We start from the raw sequence: 10,240 nt of genomic DNA, 5'->3' as shown, positions 1-10,240 counted from the left end.
GGAAAGCCATAATGGCTGAACCAATTTTATATAAAACTTTTATAACAATATTTTTTATTTTCAATTGTGGTTAAAAAAAAAAAGAGTTAAAAAAACACACAATGTAAAATTTACCATCTTAACAATTTAAAAACATACAGTTCAGTAGTATTAAGTGTATTTGCAGTGTTGTATATAATAGTATTTTAAGGATAGTGTTTCTACTGGTTTCATAAAAACAGTACATGTTCATTTATAAATAATTCAAATATAGAAAGTCACAGGAAGATTTTTAAATCTCTTCAGATCCCAGACTTTACCATCAGTATTAAATGACCATCATAGCAGGCATACTTCTATGCACTTATACAAATAAATAATCTTATTTAAGATGAGAATGTGTACACTATTTTTAAATTTTTTAAATATTAAATTTAAAATTATTTGAATACAGTAGCACTATGATAAGCTGAAGGAATTGCTGAACTTCCAGAAAATATGTTTCTGTGCAACAAGAGATCTTATTTCCTAAAATATCCAGTTTAAAAAATTAAGTTTGGAGATTTTTTTATCTGTATGTTTCCAATTTAGAGACACAGGTTGACTGCTGTGAAAAAATGTATTATTTTGGTCATTATTTTAAGTGAAGGTTTTAATGTTTCTGTTTTGTAACTTTAACTTCCTTTGGTCATGACCTCTATTTTAAAATCCAGTGGTCACAACACACCTCAATTTTTAACTCCTACTAATTTTGATCCATCACTCATCTGCTCTTCACTAAGTAGTTTTGTTCTTTTTTCCTACCAGGGATTCATGGATGCCATATTTGCCTTTCTCAGTCAGTTTCTGAATGACACTTATTTAGATATCATAGTTTGGGGTCTTGCTGGCTTTGCCTTAAAACTGCAAACATTTTTGCTTTGAATATTGCTTAGAGGAAGTCTAAGGCCAGCATGATTTCCTCTTATATGTTACTTAGTTTTCTAGCCTAGAGGTCTGAAGTTCTTCCTTCATTCTTCATTGTTAATAGCTTAACCAGTATACACCTTGATAGCGAATATTTATGTCCCTTTTTCTTTGACTATGTTATTCTGCATATTCAGTTCTTTCATAATTTTGTGGAAATTCTCTTCTGTTAATCTCTAAGTGGTTTTTCTGATTCATTTGTTGCATTATGTACTCAGGGAGTGGAATCCAGCTCTATTGTGTAGTCTTTGTCTCAGCTGCATACTATCTTCTTTGCAATTACTTTGGTCCACTTTTCTTCTGCATTTTCACTGCAATTCACTATTAAATTCATTTGTCAACTGGAATGTATTGAGTGCCAGCACCAGTGGTAAATGAGATCACATCCCTTCCTTAGTATGAAGCAATGGAGCTCTTACTTGAGAATAGGGAAGAGAGAAATAAATATAACAAAATCAGGTAACGATCATAATAAGAAACCCAAGTAAGGAAAGGGAGGGTTGTGGGCAGGAATCATGCATTTTAGATAATGTAGTGAGAGCAGGTCTCTCTGAGATGACACTTGAGAATAAACATGAATGAAGCAAGGCAGTGAGCTAGGCAAAGACCTGGGCAATGCAGAGGCAGAGAAGAGCAAGTGCAAAGGCCCCATGGTGGAAACGCAGTGTGTTCAAGACAGAATAAGAGCCAGATGAGAAATCAGAAACTGGTGAGAGGTGAGATCAGAGAATCAGGCCAGGTCACAAAAGAGGCTGGAGGCCTGAGAGAGGAGGCTGAATTTTGTTCTGTGACAAGGAGAGGGGGACCATATGTGCTTTAGAGCAGGGATCCCCAACCTCTGGGATCTAATGCCTAGTGATCTGAGGTGGAGTTGATGTAGTAATAATAAAGTGCACAGTAAATGTAATGAACTTGAATCATCCCCAAACTGCCCCTCACCCCTGGTCTGTGGAAGAACTGTCTTCCACAAAATTGGTCCCTGATGCCAAAAAGTTTGGGGACCACTGCTTTAGAGGAGGCACTCTGGCTTTTGCTAAGTATTTCAACAACAGTAAATTGAGCATAAAAAATTGATGAAGTGTTGTCTAGCCGAAAAAGGAAAAGGGGAGCACTAAGATAAGAGAGTAATAACTTCAGGAAGTCATCCCTTCCCGGATTAACCGAGGAAGACCTGAAGTTACTAGAACCCAGCTTCCCAGTTGGTGCTAGGGTAAAGAACCCACCTGTCAACACAAGAGATGTTAGAGCTGTGGATTCGATCCCTAGGTCGGGAAGAGCCCCTGGAGAAGGACATGGAAACAATCCAGTATTCTTGCCTGGAGAATCCCCATGGACAGAGGAGCCTGGAGGGAGAACAGTCCGTGGGGTTGCACAGAGTCAGCCACAACTAACGCGACTTAGCTCAAGCATAGTGCACAGGAGCAGGGACTCACAGAGCTGGAAGCCTGGCCTGCGGTAGGAGGTGTTGCCCACTGGCTGGTAGCTCTGAGAGGGTACGCTGAGGTTGCTTCCAGGAGAGTGGAAGATCGTTGAAATTTGGGGCTAACTGCTGCTGTCAGGGTGAAGGTCTCCAGTGGGCAATGCTGACAGGTATGGAAAGTCAACAAGGAAGAAGAGCAAGTTCTTTTTCTGTCTTACTTTTAGTCTTTTATCTAATGCCTCTTACAGACTATAGCAAGAATTCAGCTGAAAAAAGTGAAAATGTAGCTTGCAAAGTCCCAGCCACAGCAGCACAAAGCAGAGTAGGGAAGGGGTTATTGCTAAAAGTTAACAGTCTAATAACTGGAACAAAGAGGAATTCAGGATGACCTCTAGGTTTCTGTCTTGAGCAACTGGATGAAAATAATGCCATTTATTGACATGGGGAAAACTCAGGCAGAAGTAAATTGAGAGGAAAAAGAAAATCAATATGTTTGTGTATGTTATTGCCAATTTACTATTTAAATACAAACAAATGCAAAATTTATGATTTACCCAAGTCTGTTTCCTTTAGCCAGACTAGACTACTCAGATCTCTCATTCGTTAATCTTTGTATTCCTTTTCGTTTAATTTCTTCAGTTTTTGATTGGAGGATAATTGCTTTACAATGTTATGTTGGTTTCTGCTGTATAACAACATGAATCAGCTGTAAGTATACATACATCCCCTCCTTCTTGAGCCTCCCTCCCACCCCCACCTCCATACCCTCCACCCACACGCACCCCTGTCATCACAAAGCACCAAGCTGATATCTCCCACAAGCTACCTATTTTACACATGGTAGTAGAAGGCAATGGCACCCCACTCCAATACTCTTGCCTGGAAAATCCCATGGACGGAGAAGCCTGGTAGGCTGCAGTCCACGGGGTCGCTAAGAGTCGGGCACAACTGAGCGACTTCACTTTCACTTTTCACTTTCATGCATTGGAGAAGGAAATGGCAACCCACTCCAGTGTTCTTGCCTGGAGAATCCCAGGGTTGGGGGAGCCTGGTGGGCTGCCGTCTATGGGGTCGCACAGAGTCGGACACGACTGAAGCGACTTAGCAGCACCAGCAGTGTATATATGTCAAGGCTGCTCTCTCAATTCATCCCACCCTCTCCTTCCCCACCTCGTGTCCACAAGCCCATTCTCTACCTCTAACATGTTTGTTTTGAATGAATTAATTTTGAGGTCCGTATTAGATATATGAGTGGAGTTCCTGGAAGGGAGTTGGATATGAGTTTGGAGCTCAACAAAGGTATTAAGGATAGAATACAAATTTAAGAAGTCCTAAAAACACAGATATGAACCGTGAACTCCCAGATGTTCAAGCTGGTTTTAGAAAAGGCAGAGGAACCAGAGATAAAATTGCCAACATCTGCTGGATCATGGAAAAAGCAAGAGAGTTCCAGAAAAACATCTATTTCTGCTTTATTGACTATGCCAAAGCCTTTGACTGTGTGGATCACAATAAACTGGAAAATTCTGAAAGAGATGGGACTACCAGACCATCTGACCTGCCTCTTGAGAAACCTCTATGCAGGTCAGGAAGCAACAGTTAGAACTGGACGTGGAACAACAGACTGGTTCCAAATAGGAAAAGGAGAATGTCAAGGCTGTATATTGTCACCCTGCTTATTTAACTTCTATGCAGAGTACATCATGAGAAACGCTGGGCTGGAGGAAACACAAGCTGGAATCAAGATTGCCAGGAGAAACATCAATAACCTCAGATATGCAGATGACACCACCCATATGGCAGAAAGTGAAGAGGAACTAAAAAGCCTCTTGATGAAAGTGAAAGAGGAGAGTGAAAAAGTTGGCTTAAAGCTCAACATTCAGAAAATGAAGATCATGGCATCTGGTCCCATCACTTCATGGGAAATAGACGGGGAAACAGTGTCAGATTTTATTTTTTGGGGCTCCAAAATCACTGCAGATGGTGACGGCAGCCATGAAATTAAAAGATGCTTACTCCTTGGAAGAAAAGTTATGACCAACCTAGATAATATATTTAAAAGCAGACATTACTTTGCCAACAAAGGTCCGTCTAGTCAAGGCTATGGTTTTTCCAGTGGTCATGTATGGATGTGAGAAGTTGGACTGTGAAGAAAGCTGAACACCGAAGAATTGATGCTTTTGAACTGTGGTGTTGAAGAAGACTCCTGAGAGTCCCTTGGACTGCAAGGAGATCCAACCAGTCCATTCTGAAGGAGATCAGCCCTGGGATTTCTTTGGAAGGAATGATGCTGAAGCTGAAACTCCAGTACTCTGGCCACCTCATGTGAAGAGTTGACTCATTGGAAAAGACTCTGATGCCGGGAGGGATTGGGGGCAGGAGAAGGGGACGACAGAGGATGAGATGGCTGGATGGCATCACTGACTCGACGGACATGAGTCTGAGTGAACTGTGGGAGGTGGTGATGGTCAGGGAGGCCTGGCGTGCTGCGATTCATGTGGTTGTGAAGAGTGGGACACGACTGAGCGACTGAACTGAACTGAACTGAAAAACAGAGACAGACATTTTAAAACCAGAAAAACTGAATAAGATGACTCAGGGAGTGGCAGGGGATGAATATTGATAGAGAAGAAAAAAAGGGGTGAGGAATATGCATGCCTGGGAGTATCAAACATTTGGGAAGAAGAAAATGATCTGGCAAGAAGGTAATCGGTCTCAACAAGAGCAGTTTAGGTGGACCTATGGACACAATAATCTAATTGGAATGGCTTGAAGAGATGATATACAATGAGGAAGTGGAAACTGCAAGTACAAACAACCTTTTAAAAGTCTACTATAAAGCACAGCAGAAAAAAATGGGCTCTTACTCCCATGAAAGCAGAGGGGGATATGAGATCTAGGGTGATAGTATTTTTAGAAGGGGAAGTAGTACAGTATGTTTGGAAGTGGTGGTGGTGTAGTCGCTAAATTGTGTCCGACTCTTGTGACTCTTGGACCCGCCAGGCTCCTCTGTCCGTGAGACTTCCCAGGCAGGAATACTGGAGTGCGTTGCCATTTCCTTCTCCAGGGCATCTTCCTGACAAGGACCGAACCTGTGTCTCCTGCACTGCAGGTGGATTCTTTGCCGCGGAGCCACCAGGGAAGTACTGATTGGAATAATCCAAGAGAGAGAGAGACTGAGGATGCAGGAAATGGAGGGGATAATCACAGGACACAAAGCTTGACTGTGTCAGAATGGGTGGGCTTCAGGACACTAGTGGAGGGGCTTGCCTTAGTTAAGAGCAGGGCTACCTAACCCTTTTCAAAAGAGAGAGTTTATACGAGTACAGATGAAGGCAGGTTGATCGATATAGTGTGGGAAAGATGAGTTTCTCTTGTGAGAGCTTGTATTTATCAATAAAATCAGAGTTTGAAGTGAGGAGCAGGGAAACGTGGGAGATGTAGGAGAGAGGAGAGGAGGCGCCGTCATCTTGATGAACTGACTCGGGGATGTGCTGCAGCTGCCAGTCTGTTTCTGGTGATTCTGATTTCCAACCATGCTGCTTTCATTTCTTGCTGTTCCAAATTTATTTATTTTGAAATGACAGTATTACTTTGGCCTTCATTGGCTTAGATGGCAGACATTTCTTTTTCTTGCTACTTCTGGTAATGCTTTTAAAGGAGTTTTTATTCTTTCTTTTGCACAAACTGTTTTGTCAAGTATTTGGGGAGGAAGATTTTGTGATCTGCCTTCACTCCCCCATCTTTATCTGAAAGTCTAGAATGTTTTTAAGTAGACTGCACTTTATGTTTTTTCAACTCACCATATATATAGTAATGTGACATAAGAAATCATAGTAATATTACATATTGTATTATCATAATAGCCACTGTTTACTGAATGCCTGTGTTCCATGTACTATACTGGGCATTTACATACATGATTTCTAAACCATAACAAACCCTACAAGGTAGGTATTGTCGCCAGTTATTTCCACAAGAAACCTTTTTTACTGATGGTGTCAGATCACAGAATCTTACTTGAAACTCATAGCTAGCCAATATAAACAAGGTAACACCAATTTTTCTCCCTTTGTGTCTGTAAAAAATTAGCAATTAAGAGGCTGTTCTTTTTGAAGTACAAAATAACACTTTGCAAAAGCGCACCACACAAACTAAGGGAGATTTTATGGACAGCTTTTTGACACCAGACTATATCATTAATCTCTTGGTAGGAGAGTTGCTAACTGACAGATTCAAGGAACTTGGTAAATTAATTGAGGTGTCCCTTCTCCATCCATATCATCAGCAAACATACTGAGAGCCTGCTATGTTGAAATAACTAGTAAATTATACTAAACCACTATAATTTTACAAGTTATAGGATATGTATCACTGTTTGTTTTGGAAACTCCATTATTTGGATTTAAGTAATATCAAACTTTTCTTCTGGCAACAATATTTATACTCATGTGATGATACTGAAAACATATCACTGGGACATAAACACGTATCTATGCCAAGTAATAGGTTTCTTTTTCTGATTATAAAAGTAGTACAAGTAAAGAAAAATTTGAAATTATGTTTAAAGAAAAAAATATTTTTTTTATTTTAGGAAAATATAGATAAAATAACCAATAATTCCTTTATTTAAAGGTAACTGACTTACAGTTGACATATTTCCATGAAGTTTTTTAAGCATATGAAGTTTAAACTGTTTTCCTCAGTCACTGACTTTTTTCATAACAATTTATCAGAAATGCTTCCTCAAGTCATTTAGAACTCTTTAAAAAAACATTTTCAATGGCTGCATAAAGAGCCTTGTGTGGAGTAGGGTTTCCTTAGGTGGTCACGTACACTATTTTCCTTTCTTATAAATAATGCTGCTGTGAACTTTTTATGCATAAATATATTTTAGCATTTCAGATTATATCCTAAATTAGAATCAATTCTTAGAAACAGACTACATGGCCAACATTTTTAGGCTTCTTCATCTTTAAAAATTTTGCTGTTAAAATCTCTTAATTCTCTACATACATGTAATTGAAAATAAACCTGAGGGAAAAATTATGAGGCTTACCTTTTAAAATTGAGATTAATATTTAAATTTAGGCTCAGTGTTTTTGTTTTGCTTTGTTTTTAATATCTTACCTTTAAGGAAAAATCCACTGTTCCAAATATTATTTACTTCTTTCCATCAGGTTTAAAATTTACACTTAATTTGAGATAGGAGTTTAAATGTTTACTTTTTTCAGCCTAATGCTTCTATTTTTCAAGGTATTACCATTTCTTTTTTCCTATTTCCAAATATGCTCTCCCAACAGTGTTGCCTCCCGACTCATCAGTTTAGTCTCACATTTGACATTGACATTGACAAGTTGCTCGGTCATGTCCGACTCTTTGCGATCCTATGGACTATAGCCTACCAGGCTCCTCTGTCCATGGGATTTTCCAGGCAAGAGTACTGGAGTGGGTTGCCATTTCCTTCTCCAGGGAATATTCCTGACCCAGGGATTGAACCTGGGTCTCCTGCATGTACACCACTAATCTCACATGTACACCACTAATTCATGGTGTAAGTGTACACATGCATGTGTGGATAAAAACCTAAATAAAATTACAGATCATGGTCATTCTCAAATCTGGCAAATTTGGCACAAGAGTTTAAGAGTACGAAAATTAATATTATAAAACAGCTCAAAGGTATTAGACTGAAATGCGGAGCTATGAATGGGGCTGCTGCTGCTGCTGCTAAGTCACTTCACTCGTGCCCAACTCTGTGTGACCCCAAAGACGGCACCCCACCAGGCTCTGCCATCCCTGGGATTCTCCAGGCAAGAACACTGGAGTGGGTTGCCATTTCCTTCTCCAATGCATGAAAGTGAAAAGTGAAAGGGAAGTCGCTCAGTCATGTCCGACTCTTAGCGACCCCATGAACTGCAGCCTACCAGGCTCCTCTGCCCATGGGATTTTCCAGGCAAGAGTACTGGAGTGGGGTGCCATTGCCTTCTTTCACCCAATTCTAAAATTAATTTACAGTGATGAAGGAATCACAAAATTTGGAAAAACCTCCAGAAGAAATCAAAGTAAATAAGGAGTACTGCTTTTTAGTACTACCATTTATTAATTCACTCGACTAATTAAAGATGTTCAATACTTACTGAACATCTTTTATATGTCAAACAGTTGCTAGGAGGGAGCAAAAAGATACAGGCCTGCCTTCCTGGAAAATATATCTTAGTGGAAGAGACAGGCAAAAGCAAATGAACAAATAAATAAATGTCATAAGTTGTAATCTAGTTGCTTCTGTTACTCAGTATTATTCCTGTGAGACAAAGAAGTGATCTGAGTTCTACCCCCCAAAATTTTTAGAGCGGTACTAAGTTATAAAATTGAAGTTTTAGAATTATTAAGCAATGGATCTCTACAGATATTTTTTGACTCTTATTTATGACTCATCTTATTTAAAATATTTTAGATATTTTATGACTCACTCCCTCGTACCCTGCATACTCCCTTGCCAAAAGTACCTAGCCTGACCTACCTCAGCTGTAGCATATTACAGTAGAAGGTGTGTGTACGTGCTCAGTCACTCAGTTGTGTCTGACTCTCTGTGACCCCATGGACTGTAGCCTGCAAGTTTCCTCTGTCCAAGGAATTTTCTAGGCAAGAATATTGGAGTGGGCTGCCATTTCCTTCTTCAGGGCAATCTTCCCAACACAGGGATCAAACCCACATCTCCTGGATTGGTAGGTGGATTCTTTACCACTGAGCCACCTTTAAAATGTGCCAAATTTGGGGAGCAAGGAAACCCAGGTTTTAGCAAGTAGCAATGCTGATACTGAGATCTTTGGTAAGATGTTTAATTTTCTGGTGTCAGTCTGATGTCAGTCTCCTTTGCAAAATGATGAATTTTGACTAAATGATGGTTAAAATCCCTTTTGGCTTTAAAATTCATTGTCTATGCATCTGTCCTTAAATCCTTTCTTCCATTATGCTCCTATTTATACTGGGGGTGGAGAGGAAATGCATGAAGAATACAGAGGTTGGAAAGAATAAGATTGATTCCTGTTTGATAGCAATAAAGAATCTATCATTTATAATGGTCATTTCCCCATGTTATTTAATTTTTTGAAAACATTTTTAACATCTGCATGGCATTCCGACATATGGATATACCAAAATTTATTTATGTATGCCTTCGTTTTAAAAACTGTTTTCCTAATTTCTGCAATTATCTAAAGATATTTAAAATCCATACTTGACTGGTACTCAAAAGAGTATGGCAGGCTCTCACTCTGTCTTGTTCCTTTTGCAGAAAAAAAAGTTTTTGTGATTCCTTCTCATCTACTCCAGCCTATACATGGCTTTCTCTTAACATAAAAACTCCACTTTAGACAATGATCTACAGTCTGTCCTTTCTCCTTTCTAAAACAGCATCACCCCTGAGTGAAGGCCCTATTTCTGCAGCTCTTCCAAAGCAAAAGAATGTGAATTAAAGCCAATTCTGTGCCTGCATCAAGTCTGGATAATGTATATTTTTAGTTTTAACCAAAGCTGAGATCCACGAGATTAAAATCCCTACCAGCAGACATAACAGGTAAAGATTCATTTTTGTCAGCTATAACAAAAACATGATTTAGCACTAAGCCACATATGACTTAGTTAACTCTGGCAAAAGTTAACTGTGACTTGGGTGATTTGGCCATGATCCTAAACTTGTTAAAGCATTAATTGTTATTATGTTGAAACATTAGAACGTTAAGTATACAATTAGGCGAAGTAAAACTTAAATTTTTAGCTGCTAAATTCAGCAAACAACTGCACAATCTGCTATTTAGCGGTGGGTTTTTTTTGGTAATATGGTATATATTATTTCAATACATGTCAAATTCT

The sequence above is a fragment of the Capricornis sumatraensis genome, chromosome 12, assembly GCF_032405125.1.
Source record: "Capricornis sumatraensis isolate serow.1 chromosome 12, serow.2, whole genome shotgun sequence".
Lineage (NCBI taxonomy): Eukaryota > Metazoa > Chordata > Mammalia > Artiodactyla > Bovidae > Capricornis > Capricornis sumatraensis.
The sequence above is the reverse complement of the archived record's forward strand: the minus strand, read 5'-3'. Positions refer to the sequence as shown.